Source organism: Phocoena sinus, chromosome 2, assembly GCF_008692025.1.
Source record: "Phocoena sinus isolate mPhoSin1 chromosome 2, mPhoSin1.pri, whole genome shotgun sequence".
NCBI lineage: Eukaryota > Metazoa > Chordata > Mammalia > Artiodactyla > Phocoenidae > Phocoena > Phocoena sinus.
The window spans coordinates 112,697,775-112,724,577 of NC_045764.1; the positions used below are offsets into that span (position 1 = coordinate 112,697,775).

The 26,803-nt window shown below is 41.6% G+C and overlaps 1 protein-coding gene and 1 long non-coding RNA gene across 3 annotated transcripts in view; one reads left to right on the forward strand and one right to left on the reverse strand.

Moving 5' to 3' along the window:
• Positions 1–26,803, forward strand: part of NPAS3 (neuronal PAS domain protein 3) — a 758,103-nt gene that overhangs the window by 568,654 nt on the left and 162,646 nt on the right. The gene's annotated exons all lie outside the window — the stretch shown is intronic.
• Positions 16,005–26,803, reverse strand: part of LOC116748358 — a 251,025-nt gene continuing 240,226 nt past the window's right edge. Inside the window, exons 3-4 of one of the 2 annotated variants that reach the window (XR_004348265.1) lie at positions 24,028–24,080; positions 16,005–16,524 (exon numbers count right to left, since the gene is read on the reverse strand). This is a non-coding gene — a long non-coding RNA (uncharacterized LOC116748358). Of the gene's footprint in view, positions 16,525–20,838; positions 21,479–24,027; positions 24,081–26,803 lie in introns of those variants that run through there. The other variant, XR_004348266.1, reaches the window with a different exon arrangement.

The window sequence follows — 26,803 nt, forward strand, 5'->3', positions numbered from 1 at the left end:
TGGCAGCAATGTGAGGTATTTGAAATTTTAATTCCACATATATTTTAATGAGTGACTACTGTGTTTCAATCAGTGGGGGTTTACATATGGCTCAAATACAAGACAGAGAGATTGAGCAGCTGGCCCAGATTCTCACCACTGTAAGTGGGAGAACAGGGACCCAATCAGACAGGCTGACTCCAGAGCACATGCTCCTGGCCCTACAGATCCTGCATGTCAGAGGAAAGGTCACCCTGAGACCATTTAGAAACTCTGGAACTGGGTCTGACATAGGAAACAGAGGACGTAAGAGCAATGATGTACTGGGATCAAAAGGGAACCTTCTCTCTCCTTGGTTGCCAAGAAGATTGAGGTCCTGAGAAATGGGTTTGTTCAGTGTTCCTCCCTGTCTCCTTTCCAACCTCACAGCCATGAGTCCCGTAATGTGGGCTCTGCGCCCTTAGCAGACTGGACAATTTGCTGTCATCTAACCGCACCTGAAAAGTTCTCCACTGCTGTTTTGTTGGTACCGTATTCCGCTCCTGTTTCAGCACTTCCTCCTGATTCTCCACTTCCCCCCATTCCTGTGTTCCAGCCCCATCACGTTTGTGCGGTCCGTGGAGGGCGCCACGCATCCACGACTTTGGCCAATTTTCCCCGGGCCGTCCTTCTCCCTTTTATCCATCAGGTTAATGCTACTCATCCTTTTCCACCTGCTTCCATGAAGGCTTTCTAACCCCCAGAGCCAGAATTCATGATTTACCTCTTTGTCAAAAACTCTATCTGTCCTTCAAGTTCCAATTCAGTCTATCTACTTTATGAGGCCTTCTTTGACCTCAAGGCTTGCAAGTTTTGGAACCTCCGTGTTGCTATGTATGTATTTTTATGATGGCACTTTTGTTATTTTTTATATGGTGATTACATGTGTGCTTGTCTTATCACTGCTACCTGTCAGATTGTAAATTCCTTAAGGCCAGAAACATGCTCTCTCTCTCTCATAATAGTTATCACCTAGTAGGATCTGTCTCATGATTTGTGATGCTTTCATGGGGTCCATGAAACTAAAGTATGCTAAGCTCTAAAAATCAGAAAAAAATCCTGGAAGACCAAAGTTTATAAAATAGACATTTCTCCACTGAATTTGTAGCCATGTAAAAAAATATAGTTTGTTTCCTGCACGTCATTGAGAGCTCCTTCGACCAATAGAAACTTCTCAGGATCTGGCTGAAGGGCAATTGTTGAGCATCTCTGAGTTAAGTCTCTTACTGGGTTATAGTTCCTGACACCTTATAGGGGACCCAAAATATTTGTAGAGGTAATTAATTGCTAAATAGACATGATAAAGCTACACGGAGATTCCCACAGATGATTATGTTTATGTTGTATATCGGTGGGTAGAGATTAACATCCTCAGTACTGCCCTAAATTTCCTGTTGGTCTCCTGAGTGGCAACATGGAAAGAAGAAAGACCAGAGCCCTGGAGAGGTGAAGGTGGTAAGGATGGCAGGATTGAGAAGTCAGGCCACTGCAGGCCTTGCGTCCACACTTGCATTTCAAGCAGGAATACTGCCTGGTTCAAAAGCCATATTCTTAGTCGCCTGGGGTTATGGATCTCAGTAGTTTAAAGCACTGTTACCTATTTGAAGGTTAGAACAAAAACGAATTAAAGAATTCAAGCCATTATCTGGTTATTCAGCCCTCAAATCCCAAATTTCAATTTAAAGAACAGAGACTTTTAGAATTTAACTTATTTAAAATAACTCAATCTTTTTCCAACTCAGTCACTAAAAACGTATTTTGAGTACCTATTTGGTTAAAAATTACAAGACTATGAAGGGGAATATTTTTTTATCCAGATTCCCAAAGAATTGACTCTTCAGTACATTCCAAAATCTATTACAGTGCAAAGCGGAAAGGGAGACACAACATGAGAATTGTAGGGAAAAAACGAACCATGAAAGTTGAGAGGAGATGGGGATACAATGAAGCATTCACAGAAGAGGGTCCACTAAGACTGGTCTTCAGGGATGGGTAGGAGTTCAATGACTAGAGCTGATAAAGAGCCATTCCAGCTGAAGGGAACATTCGATGAAGTGGGTACCAAGATGACAAAGGGCGATAAATAATTGACTGCAGCCCAGCAGTTAGGCTTGTGCTGGGCAAAAAGCAGTATAGGGCTTCCCTGGTGGCACGGTGGTTGAGAGTCCGCCTGCCGATGCAGGGGACACGGGTTCGTGCCCCGGTCCAGGAAGATCCCGCATGCCATGGAGCGGCTGGGCCCGTGAGCCATGGCCGCTGAGCCTGCGCGTCCGGAGCCTGTGCTCCGCAACGGGAGAGGACACAGCAGTGAGAGGCCCGCGTACCGCAAAAAGAAAAAAGAAAGGCAGTATATATTGGGACTTGATTTAAGAGCACTAGCAATTATAGGCTAGGGAGTTGATACTTTATCTGATTGACAACAGAAAGTCAGTGCCTGTTTTTAAGGCAGGGAATGGCATAAACTTAGGAATACTAAGAGAAGTTCAATTTGCCTGTGGTGCACACGATGGATTAGAGGAGAGAGATGGGAGGCAGGAAGGTTAAAGAGCTGTTACAGTCATGTTTTAGGAGTAGGAGGTCAGGACTGGAGCTAGATCAGTGGGCTTGGAAAGGCATTAAGAAGGAGGAATTGAGGACTTGGGCACTGATTTGATATGAGAGAGAGAACTCAAAGCGCACCTCAAGTGTCAATTCTGGTGCCTCTGACCTGGAAAGTGCAGGTACCATGAACAGAAATATGGGCCAAAAGAGATGATTTCCATTTTAATTCTGGTTTAATTTTATTAATCGATTACTTACCTTTCCATTGCATATGCCCTTTTGCTATAGGTTTTGAATAAAGGCAAAAAGTAGCACAAATCAACTTCCTTATTAGCTGGGGAACCTAGTGCTGTATTTAGATCTGGAGCCAACAAAATGAGAACTAAGAATCCAGGGTCCTTGCTGCGTATCCCCATAACCATCCCATTCTTTCTGTAAAGTCAGTGTCTACTCTATATACACCTACCTTGATTTACTAAACTGTGGTCTTTAAGAGAAAGAAGAAAAACGTGAAAGGCAGAAATACTGCTTTTTATGGTGGTCCTTTCCTTTGATTTATTGCACTTTTAAAGGGAATTTTGCTTTTGAGAGCACCAGTTCTCCATGAGCTCCAAAGAATGGCCATTCTCCCTTCACAAGGCAACCACAGTGCAAGCAGGGTTGCCGTCAATTTTTCCATTGCTCTTTTTGCCAGCTTTTCCCATGCCTTAATTCACCCTCCTGGGATGGAGAGATTAGCTATTTTCCGTGGCTTATTTACTCCTTGACACTTTGCTTAAGCCTGCCAGCTCTGGGGCCAGTGGTGGTCCTGACTTCATAAGGTGGACATGTGATCTGTTGTGAGCTGAGCTGTAAAGAATCAATGCATTTGGTCGAGGCCACCCAGCCCTTACAGGATAAGATACTTTGGATGAATTTATGGAACAGCTATACTACCTGCTGATTCCGAAAGCTGTTCTTGACGTTTTCTTTATTGGTGAATGAATTTGTGTTTACCTTTGGCCACTGGCTGATGTCAGGAACATGGTAACACCCAGCAGAGCACTATGGAAAGGCTAAGGACAAGGGATGAGGGGAGAAGGTGAGATCACAAATCCAGAGCCATTCGAGCTTGGCAGTTGTCAGACTTTGAAATCACACTTTCCCTGTTCCTCCTAGCCTCACACAAAGCAAGTGGTTGACTAGCTGCTGAGCTAGAAATGCACATTTTGAAATGCTTGCCTTGGTGAGAAGGAAGGTCCTGTGCTTTTCGTTGGAATCTCACTCTCAGCAGAGAGGGGCTGAGGTTAGAGCAACTCTTTAAAACTGGAAACATTTTTGTTCAGAAATGTGACATGATTTGCTGGTGGTGACAACTGATTTGACAACAACCAGTGATTTAGGTCTACCTTTAATAAGCGAATTAATCTGAGCTAAAACATAGTGATCTGTCATGTTTAGAGATACCTCAACATCTGGCTGACTTGTCCTCTGTCAGCCTAGTTTGTCCTGTGCAAATCTTCTGTCAAGTGAGGAAAAGAACTGAGGAGAAAATTACATGGCAGTTTTAGAGTTAGTGATGAATTTTTCTCCCAACGTACCAGCTGTGCCAGCAACACTATTTTTCATGGCATTAATCAAATATCTTGCCTGCAGCACCTTCACTTTCCCAAAGGCTAAAAGATGAATCTGTCAAAAAATTTCACTGGGATTTGCCAGCAGCTTTTCTAAGCTCAAATACTAGTCCAGGCACCTTAGAAGTTTGAGGAAGGCTTTTAGGGTAGCCTTGGGGAATTAAAAACTGTATAGGGTAATTTTCCTTTACACTAAACAAAAAAAATCAAAGCTTCCATTGCAGCCAGCGTGATCAAGTTCTCAAGTCTGGAAAAGAGCCAAACACTCAAGCTTTATTAATGTATTACATTTACTGACTCATAGCAAAGTACTTATTTTTAGTTGGTATTTTGAGATTGGCAAGGTACAAGAGCAATTGAAGGCCATGGAATGGACTTGTGGCTTCCTCCTCAGGAGAGAGAATTCCAGATGGGAAGAAATTCAGTTAAAAACAAAACAAACAAACAAAAAAAACCACACCCACCTTCCCACAGAGATGCTGCCCACAGCTTAAAGTATTGGCTGAGATTAAGATCTGTACAATTTTTGCCACATGTAATCTTTGTTGTATCTCTCCTGCTTTGCACATGGCACAATTGCTTTGCACCCTTCAGAAGTAATGTGCCTCTCCTGTTCTTCTTCAAATTTAATAGATATTTCAGAGTAACCATCGATGACCCTAATATTTGCTGTGAAGGAATGGGTGGAAATCCATGTTGCACTAACCTAAAGTGTATGTAATTATTGAGATAAAGGGCTATCAAATTAGACATCCTGGTAAGAGTGATTTTTACAGTATCTTCTCTTCCCTGTTGACTATTGCTTTAAAGGAAGACCATTCTTTGATACCTTAAATGGCAAAAAAGGGTCTCTGAGAGTCTTTGCCATTTCACTTCCCGAGAAATACACTTAATATTACTGAGCAGTTAAAGAAAAAAGGGGTGACATTTCTGTCTCCCCATTAGTAACTGCAAAACGTTACTGAGTGACAGCTGTTGAGCAAGGTAACTCTGGGGTCTAAGCCCAGTGCATGAGATGCACAGGTGTATCAACAAATATTTGTGGAACAAACTAAATCCTTGGATCAACTACAAAATAATTGAACAGTTTCAACAATGAATTTTCTCTTTAAACCATCCTGAAAGAGAAGTGTCAAATCTTGTTCTATACATGTTCCAGCGTATCTACTCCAACCTGATCCTAGAATCCCATCCCAGATATTTGATAGTAATGAAATGACTTCCTACTATTTAAATTGGTTAGTTTACCATGGTTCATAGAAACTGGTTAGTGGCAGGACCAAGAAATGCAAGGTTACTTTTCTAGTGAGTGCAACTTGGATTAGTCATCAAACAAATCAGACCTTCCGTATTTGAAGAAGAAATGTTCCTGAGATGGTAAAATTTGACTAAGGCCTTAAAGGTGTAGAAAGAGAATCAGTGAGATGCTGTCAGTTGTGGGTGTAGCACAGGGAATTGTTTCTCTAGTCCACAGGATTTCTTCCTCTTTGAAAAATAAGTAGTATCTGAAACCTATAAGACTAAGCTCAATTTCTTTTTTGCTGTGGAAACAGTAGATGTTCATAATAAACTTGAATTTATAGATGCCATTGCTTTGACTCAGATTTCAGTCTTACTTTGAGAATGAGGCTCTCTGGCTTCTTTGAATCAGGAAAACCAGCTCCGTATATCATACGAAATTTCTAATATTTATATAAGTTTTTATTTGCCACCTATAGAGGAGTATATGAGGTATAATTTATAATTAAAATTTACTCTGAAATCCAAGGCCTCTTACAATATACCTCTACCTATAGGGTTTGAGAATATTTGCAGAAACTCATTAATGGAAGCGTTTGTCTCTTCCTGATGTAGACTAGAATAGGTTAACCTGTTATTCCTTGTCTCTGAATGTGCTCTTAACCTATATGAAATGAGACAAGACTGGGATGATTAAGAAAAAAACAAAGGGTACCTTGATTGGATGCACTTCAGCGCTATAAAGCAGTTTTCTTTTAATAATGGAAAGTGAAGAAAGTTTCATTAGTTCAGACAGGGATGTATATGAAGGTAAATTTTGGAGCCTGCTCTGTGTGTGTGTGCACGTGTGCGTGTGCATGCACACGTACACGTACACGCACACACACACACACACACACACACACACACTTGCACTTTCTTTTAGAAAGCTCACACACCATCAGGGGTATTACATAGCTTGCAACAATGAAATAGAACTGAAGGGGCTGTTATTTTAAATCCGTTCTTGTATACGCATAAAAGGTATATCATTTGGAAGGACTTGATACCGGTGTGTTTTACAGTTTGACAACTTGGAACTTTGTAAACTGGCGATTGGGTATAGACGAAGGTATCCGTTTATCTCATATATATCTTTGCCGAGGCAAAGCTGTCAGAAGAAATCTTATCACGTGGTGCCCCATTTGTTTTCTGTGGTGATTTATAATGGTTTTGAAAAGGTCTTGTGATCCCATAGGCTGCCACGATTCTCTGACTTTTCTCTGTCAATGGATCAGATTTTTGACATTTTCTGAGAGCATTCAGAAAAGATATGATAAATCAGCTTGTGGTGTTTATTTTAATTGATCTGAGGCCCATTCCTTCAAGAATTCATCAACTACAGTGACAGGGTCTGGATGTACTGCAGTGGAATGAAGGAACTGGGACAGCCATGCTCCCGTGCTGATGATAGAGATATTTTGTAGAAAGTTTATGGGCACCAATGAGAAGATGTCATAACTAATTTAGTATGTTGTAAATCTCTTGACACAGATTCTAATTCATAAATCTCATCCATCACATGTGATTCATGAAACGATAGACAACCTTTGATGAGAAGGTACTTCTGTCTGTGTTCCAAGTTCCTTACATTTTTCCTCGTTCAAAAATAAATCATTCCAGAACAACAGAATTCTATTATGAAAATGGAACTGGAGAGGTCCTTCGTTCCTTTGCTTCTGTTCTCACACCCTTAAAAAGATAAACTCTCTCTTTGAAAATAGGGATGTGCTTCTGTGAGAGCAAGAAGATAGAAGTATATGCACTGTGTATATGTGTGCACGTGGACATAGAAAGACTGATTTCAAAGAAATGGCGAAGATGAACGTTAACAATTTTTCTAGAATAAAATGACTTTAGATGAGATGTGAATAAAACTTAGAATCTTCCTCATTAACTATTATTTCAAAATTAATTTTTAAAAGTCAACATTATTATATACATAACTTGGTCAGTTATAATGCCCCATATATTTGTTGTATCCTATGAGTTTTCCAAAGTTTACTTGGGCTACAAATGTATCCCTACAGGTTGGCCTTATCGATCTACTCTTTTTCAATTTGACTGATAAATAAACAGGCAATCATTCTTCTCAGAGAGCCAACTATCTAACAACAAAGGTGGGCTCAGAAAACGGTTGGCATGTGCGACCTTAGTTAACAGAGTAATTTTTTCCTACTTTTGTGAGCGATCTAAGGCTAACATGAGGTGATATGTCACCCAACTAGCTTGCTAGAAAGTTAATAAATCTGATCAGGTATGAGAAGGCTTTGCCATTAGCAAAAGACATATATATATATATATATATATATTTTTTTTTACAAATTAGTCATTTAGATGGTTATGGCAACTAGAACTCTACTAGTGACTATGGCCTATGTGAAAGTTGTTTAAAGACAAGATGCTGCCTTCAAGAACTGTCCAACTATGTGAAATGGTGGGGTTGAAATAAGTAACACATCAGGTGGTAAAGGTAAAGTAGAAGTGGATACGGAACTATAAAAAAGAAAAAAAAAAGTCATATTTATGGACCTTGAAAGATGCTTTGAATTAGGGACAAGTATCACGGAGGAAACAGAACTTCAGTTTGGGCTTGAAGGAAGAGTTAGCTATGATATTATGGCATCCAAATACTGTCCAAAAATACTCGTTTTTCCCGGCTAAAATCTAGGGACATCAGAGTGTGTAAAATCACGTAAGTTGGGTCTCAAGTCTAGGATTGCTTTTCCTGTCTGGTTGATAGTAGTCCGCATACCTTGAATCATTGTGTGTAGATTTTTTAATGGATTATTCACGATAATAAAAGGCACAATATAAATCCATTTAAATCTTAGAGTAGAGAAATCTAATTTTATTTATCTCAATACCCCATCTTCATAAAATTTCATATATAAATAGCTAGTAAGTTCTGAAATTGGCTAGTATGCATTTTCCTAATTATCTTTCTCTTCCAAGAGATGAGGTGGCAAGTCAACAGGTTACCTAAAACTGAGTAAAGAGCAGTCAAAGAATAAGAAATAAAGGACCTGGATAACTCACAAATTAGAGAAATATCCCTTTCCTTATCAAAACCAAAATAAGCAAATTCCAAGGGGTGAAACAGATGAAAGAAGAAAAAGGAACAAGTAAATGCATTCGCCTTTCCTCCGACACTCACATCCTCTCCTCTTGAAGCGCTCAAGTTTTAGAAATGACGAGACTCCGAGAGGGGAAAGGTCACTCAGAAAGAGGACACAGTGCAAATGCCAGGTCTGTAATGGAGGGTACTTTGAAATAAACTCCTGCTCCAAGCCCATAATGAGGGAGAAAAGAAAGAGCTGGAAAGGTCCAGTGTCAGAATTTAAAATAGGTAAATTTTAATGACTGCGGAAGGCACAATGACCAGTAACCACTTGCCTGAGCCAGAAATGATGTGAAGTGCCAATCTGTCTGCTTTACCCCGTCTCTCTCCCCAGGTGTTTTGCTTCTCATCTTCCAGACCACTGTTCTCTGCCTCAGAACTCTCCTGATTACCACTGGGTTCCAATAGTGTAGGAATAGGCATCAGTCGGATACAACAGATTAAGTAAAGTCTACTAGGTCCAGAATCGGTATGCATCAATAAAGTGGAAACGTAGAAAGAAGCTCTCTTTACCGCTAACGTGCAAGATGAACTCTCGGGAAAAAAAGCCATTTTATTAAAAGTGCTAGAAACATTTACTATAATCTTTAATAGCCCTCTGCTGTGCCAACGTGATGAAGCTACTAGTACCTTAATAATTCAGGCAACCATATATGATTTTGTTCTTTACTTGACTGCCTGCCAATTTAATCAATTGATAATGAACCTGATGTTTCACTTGTAAGAAAATTAAAAAGAAACACTAAAAGGATCAAACACTCAAACTCTACAGAACAGGTTTGACAGATCTTTAAGCATTGATCCTCCCTCAAAGACACAAATCATATGAATGCGGTTGTAGCATTAATCAAAATTTCAGATTCCACTGAGTTCACCCAAGTGTTGGCCTTAGTTATTTACACCCAGATTGTAGCTCAGGAAAGGGATTGAGACGCAAACGTGTTGCATGCGGTTTATCTTTTCACCGATTACACAAACTTAGTCAAATTGTGAAAGGCTTTGATGTCTCAAGCTGTTCCATTTTCAGAGCTGAGTGCAAAAATGAAAAGAAAGGAAGTTGCTGTACGGAAGAACAGTGTAGAGTTTGTTTGTTTTTTTTATCAGCCAAAACTGTATTAATAATTCTACTTGCCTGGTACCTAGCACCGTGCTAGGTACCTTTGGTAAAATACAAAAGAGGGATTGGAGATAGATGCTGCATTTTGAGACCTCACATTCTCATGAGGAAGCTAAAACATCAAAACATATATAACACTTAAAGGACAATTTTCTAAACAACAAGTACATGGCCAAATTGGGCTGTGAGTTCAGAGGCAGCTAGACCGGTCAAGGAAGGCTCTATGGGGAGAGGTGGACCCACTGAACTGTAAACTAAATAAAAGTAAAAATAGTAAGCCCAATTTTCTGCTGACAATACTGGTCATACATAAAAGTGGAGAAATTTAGGTCGGCCTACAAAGTAGAATAGATAGTGAACAGTATTTTTCCAGCAAACCTTCGAATGCTTGTATTATGATCACCACCACCCACTAACTCCCATTCTATTCCTCCTGCAGTTGAAGTGAGTGGCAACTTAGGCCAAAATAACCCTGGAGGCATACTCGACTTTTTTTTTTTTTTTAATTTTACTCCACATAGAATACATCAGCATTTGAATGCGCCTTCAAAATCTGACGACTTCTCACCCCTCCCGGCTTCCACTGTTGCCCAAGCCACGTCATCTGTCTCTGAATCTCTGCAGTGACCCAATCTCTGCGTATCTCTTGCCTCACAACCCATCATCCACAAGGTCCTGTTCAAACATCAATCAGATCACGTTACTTTGCTTCACTCTCCAAGGACTTTCTCAAAGTTGTCAAAAGGCCTTTGAGGTCCTTTGTGATCTGCCACTGTCCTCTCCCCACACACCTTCTGTTTCTCTGATTTTTATCTCCTACTATTTCCCCATCTCTCACTCCATTCCAGCCCTCCTGCCTGCTTACCGGGCTCCACCCTCTCAGGACCCCTGCCCTTGTGTTTGTTCTACCTGGAATACTCTCCCAGGATAGCTACCTGGCTTTATCTCCTTTGAGTCTGTTTAAATGTCACGTGCTCAGGGGGACTTCCCTGACCACCCTATTTAAAATTACAAACCTCCTCCTCCATGCTCCCTGGCACCCCAATACCCTTCCCAACTTAATTTTTTTCCACAGTACTTACCACCCACTGGCATGCCATATAATTTAGTTATTGCTTTTGTTTATTGTCTGTTTTCCGCCCTGCTGAGGTCAAGAAACTTTGTCTGTTTTGCTCTCTGAGACATCGCATCACCTGGAACAGCATGTGGCACATCTTAGATGCTTAGTAACATCCGTGGAACAAATGGATTGTGGAGCTAGAATCAAGATCATCGCAGCAAATGAGGATGTTCTCCTGAAGCTGTGTCGCCTTTTGGTTTAGGACACCGATTTCTAACCCGAGATCCAGGGATAGGATTTGGGGACCTTCTGAATCCCTGAAATTGATACAAAATTTTGTGTTCACCTCTTTTTTATGATTGGAGGTGAGGTGTTTTTTAGCTTTTATAAGATTCTCAAAGGGTCCTTGACATAGAAAATAAGGAGAATCACTGGCATAGATTATTCCACAGCATTTGAGAAGAACTACATAGTTTATTTTCATTTTATTAATTAGAGTAGTCATCATTTTATTTCAAACATAGGAAAATTGATAGACCAGAAAAACGTTTGAAGCTGTATTTTCACAAGTCCAAAACAACCTTATAATTTGGTGAATTATGTCATCGTCAGTTTGAATGGAAGGACCAGATGTCAAAACCAGTCAGCCTAGCAGAGCCCCTTAAGATCAATTCCTCTGAATCCCCTCAGCATTGTACATGTGGTTTATACACTCTCTTGTCAATTTGTCACCTTGAAACTACTTTCTGCCCCTTTCATGCGTGTATGCGTGCACAGGTTGGGTATTTGTTTACTACCTAAATTAATACTGAATGAATGAAGTCACAACTGGGATAACTACCTGTGGTGTTATAGTAAATTCGTGGTAAAATCCATATTGTTTGATTTCCAATCCAGTGTGTTTTCTATTTGACTGTGTAGGATCTGTCCTAGTGCAAGAGAACCTTTTATATAATTGGAAACATAACGTACCAAGAGCTCTTGTATTGTAATCTTGGTCTTAGCAGGGGCCTAATTGGTGACCCTGGCACTTGCTCTGCTTTGCTTACTTAAATTTTTAAATGGGAATAATATAATCATCTTGTTGGTCTTGACTAATTAAAAATATATAAATCAACCTAAGTTTTCCCAGTCATCACCAGCTTATTATAATTTCTGAGCAGAAAGCCATAGGTATAAACATGATAGGTAAGACCACTCTTCAGAGTAGCCAACATACAGGAGGTTCTAATACAGTAGGGAAAAGGCTTTCCTTTACTGTAGGGGAGCTGCTACCTGGTCCACTTGTGACAAGTAGGGATGAATTCCTTCGAAGAAGCTAGGGAGAGTTGATTAAAGATACAGAAGTAACTTAATGAAATTCTCTATACTGGCTTGTTTCTGGTGAACCACGTGTATCCAGCAGGGTAGGTAACAAAGCAGGTGTTAGGACAAGGTTTGCCTGAAGTCACTAGTTCTTGCTATCTGGCATCATTCCAAGGGCATGATAAAATAAGCTGTCAGATATGCTGGCAAAGAGATTGATGGTATCAACTATTTTGAAATTTCCTCTGATTAATTATATAGGCAACAGAATTGTTCACCAAAGGCAATGCTCTGAGTTGGGGGACCAGATGTGAACTCTGTTGTCTCTAAATAATGATAATAATGTTCTAGGTATAAAGAATGGGAAGTGATAAAGCAATATGGGAATTAGTGATTTTTTAATCCATCAAAAATTGAAAGGCTATCAGAATAACTTACACAAGTTAACTTTCTTTTCCCACTTTTTTCCTATCTTCCATTTGTGGGCTTACAGACTTGTTAGAGAGGGATAGGATCTTAACTGTTTAATCAATGACAAAACAATCTTCAAAGAGAAATTAAGGGCCAAGATCACTTGCCTGGGTACTCGCAAACTAAAACTACAATCCAGGACTTTAGCTCCTTCCTCTTTGCATTTATACATTTATATCAGGGTCTTTCTGACCGTTCTTTCTCCTCCAGCCTTTGTGTGTGAGTAAGAGAGAGAGAGGGAGAAAGAGCGAATGAGAATGAATATGAATCTGTATTTATCTTAATGAAAGTAATAGCTGTATAGAATTTACGTTTGAAGGGGGAACTATACGTAGTTAAATTATTGAATTCCAGAAGCAGTCACTGCATTTCCCAAAATGTGCCTTCCCTTTTCCGATGGCGATATCTCAAATGTTGAATGTATGAAAAGCAGTGCTCCTTGTATAAGACCTTAAACAAGACTTAAACATTCTCCAATGATGTATACCTCCCACTGTGTTGGAAGCAATTAATACTTAACACCTTTAGCCATATTCCCTAGGGTGATTATTAAACATAGACTATGGGGCCATCATTAACTTATTGGGAAAGATAGAATCAAGGAGTTAGTTATAGAATGAAAACTGCATTCAGTGTTTGCACTACCCTTTTCTATGACTAGTGAAATCGTTCGTTAACAAACAGCTGTTAGACAGCTGCTATGTGACAGGCACCATTCAAGGTGCTGAGGTTATACCAGTGAATAAATCAAAGCCTCCTGCCTTCATGGAGTTTATATTCCAGTGAAGGGAAACAGACAGACAGTGAACAGAAAATACAATCAAACAAGTCGATTAGCTGGTACTTAATGTTATAAGTGCAAAGGGAAAAAAAAAGTAAGCAGGTGAAGAGAGATTATGTGTGGGAGTGAGGCTTCCAATATTACATATTAATATGTTTGTTAACAGTATTGTACTTATTTCCTGAAACTACACCTTCTATAATATTAACATTTCCCCCAAGCCACAAGCAAAGCATCAAAGAATTAGGGAATGTATGATATATATAGACTTATTATCATCACATATATATTCGATAGACCATGTGAATTATTATTCAGAGAGGACAGAAGTTTCGACAGTATGAAATAATAAAATCGTATCAAGTAGCAATTTTAATAAACATTTTTAAAAAGATACATGGAAATCCATGCAGAGATCTCCGCAGCATTATTAGAAAAGCTGAACTAAGATAGCAAATATGAGATCCTGATGAAGATTCCTCACACACTGCACAAATAAAAGTTGTTTTTCTTTTTTATTCCATGATGACACCGATACCCTCATCACTGTTTAGCCTTTACTTTTGTGAAGTCCAAGAACCTTGGCAATGTTGGTTCCAGCTAAAATATGCTTCACCATTTCTATGCCAGAATGAACCTAATTGAGAAAAAAATCAAATGTACAAGTTTAGATCAAAAGATAATCCATGGATTGTCTTGTCTGCGTGACTAAATTATATCAGTGCTTGAGTCCACTGCATATACCCCACTGCAGACCTTCACATGACAGCTAAAAATGACTTTTCAGTTGGGATCAAATGCTGTGTCCCTCTGAGGGCGACAGCACCGTTATTCACAGTAGACACCTGATTCTCTCCATCTTCAAGGTTTTTCACTCACATAACTGTGCACAATTTTCTACCAGACACCAACAACAAGGGGGGAGGGGGGAGGAGATTAAAGTAAAAAAAAAAAAATTAGAAAGATATTTATTTGTAGAAGATAGTGTTAATGAACACACCTCTGCCTGTGTCCCAAAACAAATTCCTTTTCACAACACCTTGGAAACAAAGCACATCTGGTTGTATTTCAGAGGCTTTTCACAGCAATCCTGATGAATCAGCCACTTAAGAGTTTTCTTTTTAACAAAGAGAGGTCCAAAGAGCCATGTAAATGAAGTTTCATTAACAGCGTTTGTATTGGCCATCAGAGTCTTGGCCCAAGGATGCAAAAATAGCGAACAAAATTCCTTGACCATACCAGACATGGGTCCGTTTAAAGTTAAAACTTTGGAAATAGAATTCGCCTCTTTGCCATAAATTCTGTCTCACAGAATTTCCCTAACAAGTTGTGTTATGAAACTAATGGGAAAACAGCCTATCTATCTCTTTCTTTTGTCTTAAAGGTTAACTCTCATCCTCAAATGTTCAGCAAGATTTCTTGTTTGTTTGTTATGAAGAGCTGGTTATAATCATCCAAGGGGCATACAGCTCGGATTTTTAATGGGGTATTCAGGATTCCAAGATTATCAAAATGGCCTTCTCCCACGGATAGTCAGTTTGTGAGATATTCAGTATGCCAGAACACAGGTTGGAGAACTGTGAAGGAAATTTAAAGTCAATGAAGAAGGTAGCATTCGGGGGCTTCGGGGAGTACAAAGATAATTGTGGATCAATTGTGCCAGACAATTTGAAGCAACTTAAGACTGCCGTCAGTACTTTAATTGTTTCTGCTGCAGAGTTTGAAAGAGCATTTAGTTCAATGAATGATGTGTTAACACCTAGTTGCGATGCCCTGTCCATTAGTTGCATATCATCTTTGTCTTTTTATTAAGCTGGTTGGTCCACTGTTCCACATGCTTAAGCCTAAAGATTATGTCAAGAAGTGGCTTGTAAGTGGCGGCTTGAAAGCCGGAAATTGTAGAAATGTGACAAGAGAAGCTCTCGGCTCTTCTGTCTTTCTTACTTTTATTTTATTTGAAGAGTCTGAACTGTTTCCCCTCCTTAAGCCTGGGCTCCTGGGCATTTGAGAGAGTTAAAAAAAAAAAAAAAAAAAAAAAAAAACTACAATTTTCTCATGTAATGAAATAGGGTAAAACAAGATCATGTCAGTCCTAAGTTAGGTAACTTTTTCACTTTTGGAAAAAATCAATAAAACCTCCACTCTGAGCACCCAATGCCAAGTGGATAGAAAACTATGTGCAGCCCTCCAAGGAATTATGAAGGGGCCCCTTGAGTCTATCAGCTATATGTCTAAGAGGAGTACACGTCGGAACAGGAGAGATGGGAAATAATTCAGGACCATCATCAGAAGTGCCCTTTCGCATTAGACTCTTCGTCTAACACGAGAGCTCAGCCGTCTCCTAGTTTGGTGCCTGCACTTTTAAACAGAATTTTGTTTTGGGCCCCTGGGTATTCTTTCCTATAATGGGTATGTGAGCTCGAAAACTTACGGACTGAAGAATCAAATGTGTTTGTCTTATGATAGCAATGGGGCTTGTACTCAATAGTGTATTTTTAAGTACATTCTCTCTCGTCTCTCATATATTGCCATTTTCTCCAGAGGGAAGAGTCCGAGAAACTCGCCATTCAATTATTCTTTCTTCTTGAACAAAATTTAAAGGAGACAGCGTTGCAGACACAGTATCTTCTCTCTGTCGGGTCTGTGGCCATTTGGCTTCTTTGTGCTCCCCCCAGCCCCCTACCCGCCTCCCCCGTTTTCATACCTTTTTTGTTCCGGCAAGAGACCTAAAAACTTACATCATGGGAATCAGTAGCTTGTGGCTTCAAAACGGGCCTTCAAATTCAAGTGATGATAGATAGCTCGTGATTAAAATATCTCTTTCCTTTGTGCAATGAGCCAGCAAGATTCTTTGAGAGCATTTAAACTCTAACACTATCGTACTTCAACATTCTTCTCCAGGATCCTTCACATTCACAATTTCTCAAGAGAGGGTATTACCTGTCCAAATTCTCATCAGTGCCGTTGTGTTCAGCTATAACCTTGAACTGTGTCTGGCCTTTCTTTACTCCCTTCCAAGGCATACTCCTGGAGCTACTATTTTTCTCTCCCCACGTGTATAGCCACTGAGAAAAGGCACCATTTAGACCGTTACCAATTTTGAGTAAAAATACTTGAAAGTCTGCAGGATTTTGATCTGATTTGTGCAGATAATTTGAGGGGGGGGACGTCTCTTTTGCACAACTTGGGAAGTAGCTCCATCTTCTTGATGATAAGTTGCTGAGAGTAGAGGAAGAAAAGAGCGTTTCAGTTATTGAATATTTAATTCTGGACAGCAGTTTAAACAGGACTGGGATTTGGGCAATGGCTCCAGCCCCCTCCTAACTTAGGACAGTTTCAGTTCTTAGTATTCCTTAATTATCCCACTGAGATGTTTGAGAAGCAACTAGTAGTAAATGAACTTGGCAAATCAGCTATTACCCAAGTAATGAAATACAAATACATATGTTTGACAATTCTGCAGGGAAATTCTTTAAGCCAGGATTCTCAGTGAATTGTATTGGCCAAGAGAGGGAAAAACAGGTGTTGTTATCAAACCGTATCTACAAACAATTTGACAGGAGTTTTAAAATAATGCACAGATTTTCTTTGCCATGAATTCCAAATATGTCAATTAACCTATGGAGAATTCTGATTGTCAAATAGTGAATCAATGGATGCCCCACAGGAAGGTGAAGGGAGGGCTCGCTGTGATGCAGGGTTAAATATTCAAGGCTTTCTCCCAAACAGTATATCTAAGGATGCATATCCACTTCACATCTAACCTCCAACAAAGCAGAGATCAGCTCTACTAAGAAAATTGATTTTATTCAACAGTAAGGCAAGGGAAATAGTAAATTCAATATTTGTGGAAAGAAAATAAGCGAAGCCAGCCATTCCTGGTGGTCTGAGACCGTTCTCTGTTTTGGTAATTATGCCTTTATGTTTTAGAACTCTTATTTACATTTTCAGAAGGGCTTGAAATAGTTCCTGCACCGAGCATCCCCCTGAGCATCCAGGTTCTTCTACTGTGCAACAATAAAGTTGTCCCTGGACCAATACGAGCTGAAAATGAATCCTAACTTTATAGAAAGGGCTGCCTTGCTTGCCTCATTGTTTGGAGTTTCTTTAGCGCTGAATCACAAACTAATGATCTCCACCGCAGCCAAGTCCTTGGTGTGATAGTATCTCATTGTAGTGGAGCCCACATTTACATAATGTGTAGTCTAAAATACCTTTGAGTTCCAGAATAGAACTATGGAAAATAATTTTATCCTAGTTTCTGTTGCACCTGGATCGTAAGGTACAGGCGGAAATACAGCAACGGGGTGAATTTACTAATGTTTGCTATTGGATGGTAAGCCATTCTAAAGCTATGAAAGCCTCCCAAACCCCATAGGTCTCCATTTTGCCATTAGCCGTACCAGTTTAAACATTCTGCTGCAAGAAATATTGACAGGTCAAGTACAGCTGGGAAGAGCACGTGTCCCAGTGGCCTTTACACTGACAGTTTCTCCCACGTTAAAGAGTTAACTAGCAGCCAACCAGCTCGAAGTGGGAGCTAATGAATGAAATGGAGATTGATATAGACTCTCTTTGGAGGTGCATCGATCTGTATCTTGTGAACTCAGCTTAGGAATTCTGCAGGCAGCACTGCCTGAGTAACCCTGGCATGGTGCCCATTAGCAAATACCTCTTTTAATGTTGGTCTTCAGCTGATATATTTATTGTACTGCATCTTACAGTGACCCTTCCCTCTGCTGCCGTTGTATGTGATGGTTGTGGTATCAAGCTAAGGGAGAGCTCAACAGGGTACCTTTGAGCTTGGGCAGAGTCGATGAAATATTTAATTAACTGCATCCTTCATTTGCATGTGACGTATCAAAGAGGTCTTACTGGGATACTGAATCTTCTTCCTTGCTACCCCAGCTAGCAACAAGGGATCTAATTAGGATTTTAGACCTTGGCACAGACGCTATCTCTTACGATGATACCACAATGAAAATAGGTTTGAAAACAGTAGAAGATTGGTTAGTCTCACAACCTCTAATGAAGATAGTATCTGTGTAACTGATAAGTCTCAGAGGCAAGCGAACGTAATGCCTGGTGAAAGAACCAAATGGTGACTGACCTTCTAGGTGATGATGGAGTCCAGTGTGTCCCCTTTAAGCCCTACTTGAGTGGGTCCTTTTTACTTAGCAGCGGTTCTCTAAGCTTAGTGAGGTTAATGTTCATAAGGGTCACATGGGGCCCTTGTGGTTCAAGAGGTCTAGATCGGAGCCTGGAAATATGCATATTGATCCTCTACCAGTTTTGATGCTGGTGATCTTTAGACTATAACTTTTTCAATGGTGATGTAAGCCATTAGACACAAAGGAATTAAGAGGCACTCAGAGGACGCTGGGTCAAAAATGGCAATTGCTAAAATGTTAACCTGAACATATGTGTGAGAAATTGCAACGTTCCTCACATTAGTTTCACTTCAGCGACTGTTCTGCCTGTGGAGGTGACTCTTAGCCCTGGAACTGGGCTCCTTTAGCCACCGTTTCCAGTCTCTGGTTTGGGCCTCCCCAGGGACCCAGGATCCAAGTCCCCTTCCTCATACACAGGGGTCCCTACTTTGACTCCACATTGCGGCATTGCTTCTTAACTTCTCCTGCAGTCTTACAGAGGGGAAGTCCTTTTTCTTTCATCAGCTCATGCTCGAAGGTACTTCATTATACTACGTTGAAATTATTGCTAATATGCTAAACTAACGGACTGAAAACTGCCCTACTGAGATAACCTTGATAAGCCAAGTGTCTCCTTTTGTAGGGAAAGATCTCGAGTCCATGGAGTTTGGGCAGCTTGTAGCCAAGCCAGAACTAGAGCCCACATCTCCTTAAATCTCTCTCTACTACTCAGGCTTACCAAAGAATACTTAGCTTACTGTCTGAATGCAAAATTATGTCAAAGAAATCCAGTGCCAACCATCTCTGTTACTGGAATAAAAAGCACCTTGAATTATTTGTTAGTGACATAACCAAGCTCATCTAGAAAGAAAACTATATACTGCAGCCCCTTCAGAGCCAGCTTAGTTGCCAGAGAAATTGAAGGGGATGTAACAATGCCTAAGAAAGCGTTCAGAAGCAGTTTGTTTCTTCCCAGGAAACTCTTAAGTCCGGTCAAAATAACAAAATGTTGGTCCTTTCAGGGTGCCTTGCACATTACTGAGCCCTGGTGCTACTAAAATTAAATACATGGTGTTTCCAAAATGTCAGCAGAGCATGCATTCCCCCCCCCCACCACCCCCGCAGATTTATATGTTGACGCCTTAATCTCCATTGTGATCTATTTGGAGGTGAGACCTTAGGGAAGTAACGAGGACATGAAGGTGGAGCCCTTGTGGAGCCCTCACAAGTGGGATTAGCACCCATATAGGAAGAGACATGAGGGAGATGAACTCTTTCTCCACTGTGAGGATATAGCAGGAAGGTGGCCATCTGCAAACTAGGTCTCACCAGACACTGAATCTGCTGGCAACCTTGATCTTAGACTTCCAGCCTCTAGAACTGTGAGAAACAAAGCTTTGTTATGTAAGCCACCCAGTCTATGGTAATTTGTTATGGCAGTCCAAGGTGACCCAGACAGTATGCGTAATAAGTGCACATGGTAAGGGTAGTAGCCAAGGGCATTAGGGAAGCAACTAATGTTAAATTCAGGCAGAAGGGACAAATTTGCTGTGGGTACCTCACTGTGCCTGGAGATTAGGAGTTTTGTGAGGACGCAGGCATGGCAGCGACAGTGGGCACAGGAGGCAGTGTGTGGACCAGGGAATGTTGAAGGCAGTAATTCTTGGGAGTTTGTGACATGTGGAGGCTAAGTCGGGATGTGTGTGGGGGGGTGCCTTTCTCCAACATAGCGAATACAGGAGGAAGAGCAGATCTGGGGGTGTGGAGAGGAACGAGCAAGGGAGCTTTGACTCACTCCACTCTGGGGCAGATTAAGTTGCAGAGGCCTGGGGGATATTAGGCTAGAGATGTGGAAAAGGGCTCTCCAAGTCTGAGGTTTCAGGAATGTCCATGGTAGTGAACCATCAGTATGATGGTAGCTGAAGCCACGGGTATAGAAAAGACTGGTTAAGGCTGTGGTTCTCAAGCTGTGGTCCCAGGCCAGCAGCAGCAGAATCCCCTGGAACTTGTTTTTCTAAATGTGAATCCTTGGGCCCCACCCCCAGACCTGTTGAATCAGAATGTCTGGGGTTAGGACCCAGTCCTCAGAGTCCAGCCCTCCAGCTGATTCTGATGTATACTCTAGTTTGAGAAGCACTGGTTTAAGGAAAGTGTAGCATGAGAACAGCTGTGGAGCTGGTGGAAAAAGGGGGAGCCTGTGCAAAAGTTCTTCAGTTGTGGACAGAGGGGTAGGAAAGGAAGCAGAAGATGACGTGGTGCCATCTAAAGAGAGGGGAAGGGCTTCCCTGGTGGAGCAGTGGTTGAGAGTCCGCCTGCCGATGCAGGGGACGCGGGTTCGTGCCCCGGTCCGGGAAGATCCCACATGCCGCGGAGGGGCTGGGTCCGTGAGCCATGGCCGCTGAGCCTGCGCGTCCGGAGCCTGTGCTCCGCAACGGGAGAGGCCACAACAGTGAGGGGCCCGCGTACCGCAAAAAATATATATATAAAATAAATAAATAAATAAATAAAGAGAGGGGAGTGTTTTGAGGAGGACGAGTGGTTAGCAATGGCGAACGTGCAGGGGCCAGATAGGAAGAGGCCTACGACATGCCCATCAGATCTGACAATTAATAGATTGTTGGAGATTTGGCTTGAGCGGTTTCGGAGCAGTCCATCCGAAGGCCAATTTCCAGAGGGTTGCTGATGGAAGAGGGTGTGAGGAAGTGGGGATAAGGAGATTAGATTACTTTTTCAACAATCTTAGCTGGCAAGGGAAAAAGGGGAGAGAGGAGGATGAAGACCAGGGGAATTTTAAGCTGGAGGAGAGGTATCTTTTCAAGATGTATAAGCCTTGGGTTTGTTCGTGGACCCACAGGTAGGAGTCAGGGAGGAGCAGAGGCGGCAGACACAGAGGCGACAGAGCAGAGTCTCACCTTGGACATGGCAGTGACCTCCCATCGGGCTTCCCCTTCCCCAGACTCTCTTGGCCCCAATTTAGAAGTTGAGTCACAGCCTTCTTTCAATTGTGACAGCACCAGCATCACCTAGTATCAGACATGGCCCAGATTTAACGTCCCGTATGAGGCACGGGACCATCACTGTACCCTCCAGACATCCTCATGCCCTGGACTCGTCCGGTCTCTCGGCCTCTCTGCAGCTGCATCCCCGCTATCCCCTGCCGGCTCCCTGTGGTCGGCTTGGAGAATCTCTTCTTCTGATCCTTAAAGACCCGTCTTCTCTGTGAAACTCTCCCTTCTCCCCTAGGCAGCATGAGTTGATTCTTCCTGCCGTTAGCCCTGTGTAGACCTCCCTCTCTGCCATGTCTCACACTGCATTGTAGCCACGCCCTCATGTATCTGTCTCAGGGACTGTAAACCCGTGGACCGGAAACACACCTGGACCCCACTTGCCTTTGATTCCACTGCCCTGCACAGTGTCTGCCCATGGTAGGGGCTCATTGGAAGTCTATGAAGGGACCGTGTGCTCACTTTCAGCATTAGAGGTTCACTAGTCCATCTGTGTTATTTGCCTGCCTCAAGTCTCTAAATCCGTCTGACACAGAAAGAGGTTTTGCAAAACTGTAGCAGTTTTCTTTCTAGGATAAAGGGTTTTCTAGGGTGTGAGTTTCATTACTTGAGCTGGAGTTTCCTGTTGCCCAAGTTACTCAGCAGTGACATATGAGGACCTTTCCAAAGCCGCACTTAGCCTGGGAGAGGTTCTAAAGAAGTCTAGGTTAAATCTTGAGAATCAAGTAGCCGCCACCAAGAGACCGTAAGACATGGCTGTTTTGGCCATGCACCAAGGCAGCACAGCACTCACCAGTCAGACAGCCCTCCTCAGAGCCACACACTTGTGAAATTCCGGAATTCCATCGCCAGGCACACCAGGCCCCTCAGTTTCAAAACCAGGCACCACGATTACACACTCCAAATGAAAATCTCCTTGCCAGTTAAGGAATTTCCAGTGTCTTCATTTCCCTCCTGCTACCAGGCTATCAGCAGGAGGAGGGCATGCACGATAACACTGTTGTGTGCACGTACGTGCGCGCACACACGGAGTAATTGCAGGTTTAAAGATCGAAAGCATTGGTCTTATTCGCTCTTCTTCTACTAGAACCGTTATATCTATATTTGTTTTCCTTCAGCATCACTGTAGACAGAGGCATTTTATTTTGTCACGGTAAAAATAATCTTTTTATTACAGGCTTGAGAAAAGCATCTCTCTAAAGTTGTGGTGTAATACACTATTTTTAAAATGTTTTCTTTGAGGTCACTTTTAGTACTGGCAGTAAAGAATGAGCTCCCAATAATGATCTAAAGACACTGAGAAGTAAATCTTTTTCATTGAAAATTAGTGAGGAATCTATAATTAATTTTTAAGTTTTCATCTTCAGTACTGAAATCTCTAGTTAAAATGCAAAGCACTCACTCCATCACGCCATTTCTAACTTTGTAATAAATGACCCAAGAATCACTTCCAGCCCGCTGGACCCAGTTAGTATATATAGGACGTATCCATGGGTTTAGACTTATTTAGCACATCATTTATAGGGTCAATTGTAACTAATTTTTCTCCCCATATGATGTTGAAGAAGTGATCAGAAGAAACTTTTCCATGTGATATCAGCTTTGTTCACTACTTTAAAGAATTTTCAAGCGTTTAAAGCCCTGCTTTTACATCAAGGGAAAAAATAGATTATATATCGTTCAGGAAACAGAAAAAAAATTATAAGGAGATTTTGCCTATTGAATGTAATGGATTGTCAGGAACCCTTGACATTATTCTACAGGAGAGGCCACACAAAATCAATACATCGTAGGCGAGGGTTTAATTTATTTGTAGGTTCTTACAACAAATGACTTACCTTTTTTGTTTGCCGTTTTTCTTTTTCACTTTTGCACTCATGAGTAGCTACGGTTTTTATCTGTCTCATTATTTAGCACAAAACAAGATGATCGTTCATTATTACCGTATATTTTTTAAGGAGAATGATTGCCACGCATGAAACATCCAAGAATCTAGAAGTTGGGCTAAACGTGGTGGTCGTAAAGCACTGCCTTCTGCCCACTTGCCTAAGGTGCAGAATCTACTCCACCGAGGAGCTGGGCCCGATCCCCAGTCATACACTATTCTTTCTCATTCCTGTGCCTCTCATGAAGAGATTCCCCACCATGCTGCCTAGTTCTCGTAGGGTTAGTGGCTTATTTGAAAGGAGGGTGCTTTAAAACGTGCAACTTTGTAAAAGGAAGGAAAGGCTATTAAGAGGACTTGTTTTTGATAGTGTTGATTCTGTGCTGGTGATGTGGCCCATCAAACAATTTGGAGTGAAAAGTATTGGACATTTCCACCTACCAAACACCTGTGACTGTCTGTATTCAGTCTAGGAAAAATTTCCTCTTTATATTTGGAAAGTTTTCTTTTTGGTGTTAAATCAGTATTAAAGACAATTATTTGATGCTCATGGTCAAACAGCTGGGCGGTTAGTCCTCCCGTCTGCTTCTCCCAAATCATGACTCTCCAAGGGCATGGCTGTGTAGGGGGAACCCTCCAGAGTCAGCACCAAGCTGTGTTTGATCCCAGTTCTTCTACTTACCATCTGCGTCATGTTGCGTTAACTCTTTACATCTCTCTCCGTAGTTGTCTCATCTGTAAAATGGAGAAAATAATATTGCCAGCCATGTAGTCCTGTTCAGTGGATTAAATTTCAACTGTACAATACATACCGTACATGGTAGACAAAAGCCCTCAATAGACATGGGCTATTATTATTTTTCACTGCCAGTGAGAACTTTGCATTTGGTAGGTGCCACATCATAGCTTGGCTCCTTCGGTGAAGACTTTCAGGCCAGAACTAGAAAGGCCCAGCCTCAAATGAGGAAGTTGAAGCTATGTAACTGTTAGAACAAGCATTTCAAAGCAATTCTTTACAGTGGTAATGGATGTGGCAAATGTGTGGATTTTGTTAGGATTTCTTCTGACAGCCATGAACACAGATATATTTTAAAGTAATGTAACTGTCCTAAATCTCAAACGGGGAATACAATGACTTCCAGCATTATTTTTCACTTCTCCAGTGACACTCCAGAAGTTAGATTTGATAAATTCCTTAGAAGTTATTTGACTTAGAAAGGGCCCTGTGCCATTTAACCTTGATTTTGTTCTGCTCAGACCTGTGTCCAAGGCCCATCCAATGTAATACATCACAAAGGTTAATACGCCAAAGCCTTCCCAGAGCATGATTCCCTAGGACCGCTTTTAGGGAAAACGACCTTAAAGTGAGGCTTTTTGAAACATTGGTAGCTATCACCACGCCAGGTTTAAGGTATACGACTTTAAGCCCATTTCTCCCCTGTAGCAAAAAGTCTAAGAGAAAAAGCCCAGAGTATCAGGAATCAGCAAAGGTGGATAAATATACATAATTTTCATTGGCTTGGCCAATCTCAAGAAAAAGAAGCTGGAGACAAATATAGAATGTCAAGAATTGTGCTGCTCTTAAAAACTATTAGTTCTGCTTTATATTTGTGGTCACTGATGCTGCCAGGTTCGACATAATCTGAAAAAAAATTGTCTAGTCTTTTTGTTATTTTCGTAAGAAAGTTATAATTTACTTAGCTTTTCTGGAAACGCTAAGGACTTGTTGGTAGTTTATATAACGTGGCCTCTAAAATGGGATTCGCAGTAAAGATGATGATAATAGATTCAAGGGTCAAAAGTTATATATTCTCCTCTTTGTTCCTGGTCAAGAAGATGGCCTTTTCTTTCTGAGTTCAGAAACGTGAGGGGCAGCTTGGGGCTTTCCCCAGACTAAGTTGCCCTCTGCGACATGCTCTTGCATGAGCTACCAGATCAGGGTTGGAGCAAGAATATACAGCTTTTCACATCAATAATTATCCTTTTAGAATCTGCTCTCTTACCTGATCCTCAAAAAACCAGCTGCCAGGGCTTCCCTGGCGGCGCAGTGGTTGAGAGTCCACCTGCCGATGCACGGGACACGGGTTCGTGCCCCGGTCCGGGAAGATCCCACATGCCGCGGAGTGGCTGGGCCCGTGAGCCATGGCCGCTGAGCCTGCGCGTCCGGAGCCTGTGCTCCGCAACGGGAGAGGCCACAACGGTGAGAGGCCCGCGTACCGCAAAAAAAATAAACCAGCTGCCAGGTGGGCATTTTTAAAAGAGAAAAGTAGAAGTGGTACCTGACTTGACCGAGGTCCCTTAGGAACTTAGTGGTGACATGTAAACCGAGGCATAGGTCTCCCCATCCTTGGTTCTGTGTTCCTTCCACTAGATTGTCTTATTGCTTATCATGTTCTCAAATTATCACTATGACTTTCACAAACATGACTCTTGTTTGCTCCCCACATCCCCGCTCCCCGGGGAAAATAGTATCAAGGGAAACTGTCTCTCAGGCAGACCAGGTTTAGTAGATGCTATATGTAAATCACATTGTCCCTATCAGATAAGTGGCCTGTAACATTTTCTTGGAAGATCTACTCAAAGGCTGTGTGGTGCTCAACTTTGCAATATGTTCTGACATTTCCTTGGCCTTGTTTGTCTATCCATTGACACAGTTTAAAGAATCTCTCCAAAAATAGTTAAAGTGCTCATTTTTTAAGAATTAAAACTCAAAATTCTTAAATTTAAGAAATCGTTCCCAAGAGAAAAAGCTTATAAAAATATTTATAACGCCATTTGATTTCAAACATAATATTTTCTGTGTAAATTGGTCATGAAAAATTAATCTTCTAATCAAGGGCAGACTCTCATTCATTCATTTATTTGATGAGCAGTGCAGAGGCCTACCAAGTACAAAAAAACTACCCCATATTCTTTGGGATTAGTGGGGAGAGGGAAGTATCGTCAGAGGAATAACATGAAAAACAAAGTTCCTGCTCTCTATGAGTTGAAAATCTGGTTGTACAAATACTCAAACATGAACCAGCGAAAAAAAATTTTTGAACCTTTATTCTTTTATTTTTATTTTTTATTATTTATTTATGGCTGTGTTGGGTCTTCGTTGCTGCGCGCGGGCCCCCTCTATCTGTGGCGAGCGAGGGCCACTCCTCCCCGCAGTGCGCGGGCCTCTCCCTGCCGCGGCCTCTCCTGCTGCGGAGCACGGGCTCCAGGCACGCGGGCTTCAGCAGTTGTCGCACGTGGGCTCAGTAGTTGTGACTTGCGAGCTCAAGAGCGCAGGCTCAGTAGCCGTGGCGCACGGGCCCAGCCGCTCCGCGGCATGTGGGATGCCCCCGGACCAGGGCCCAACCAGCGTCCCCCGCACCGGCAGGCGGACTCCCAACCACTGCGCCACCAGTGAAGCCCCAGCCAAAATTTTTGAATGTATTATCTGTAGAGAAAATTCCTGGAAGAAATGTACC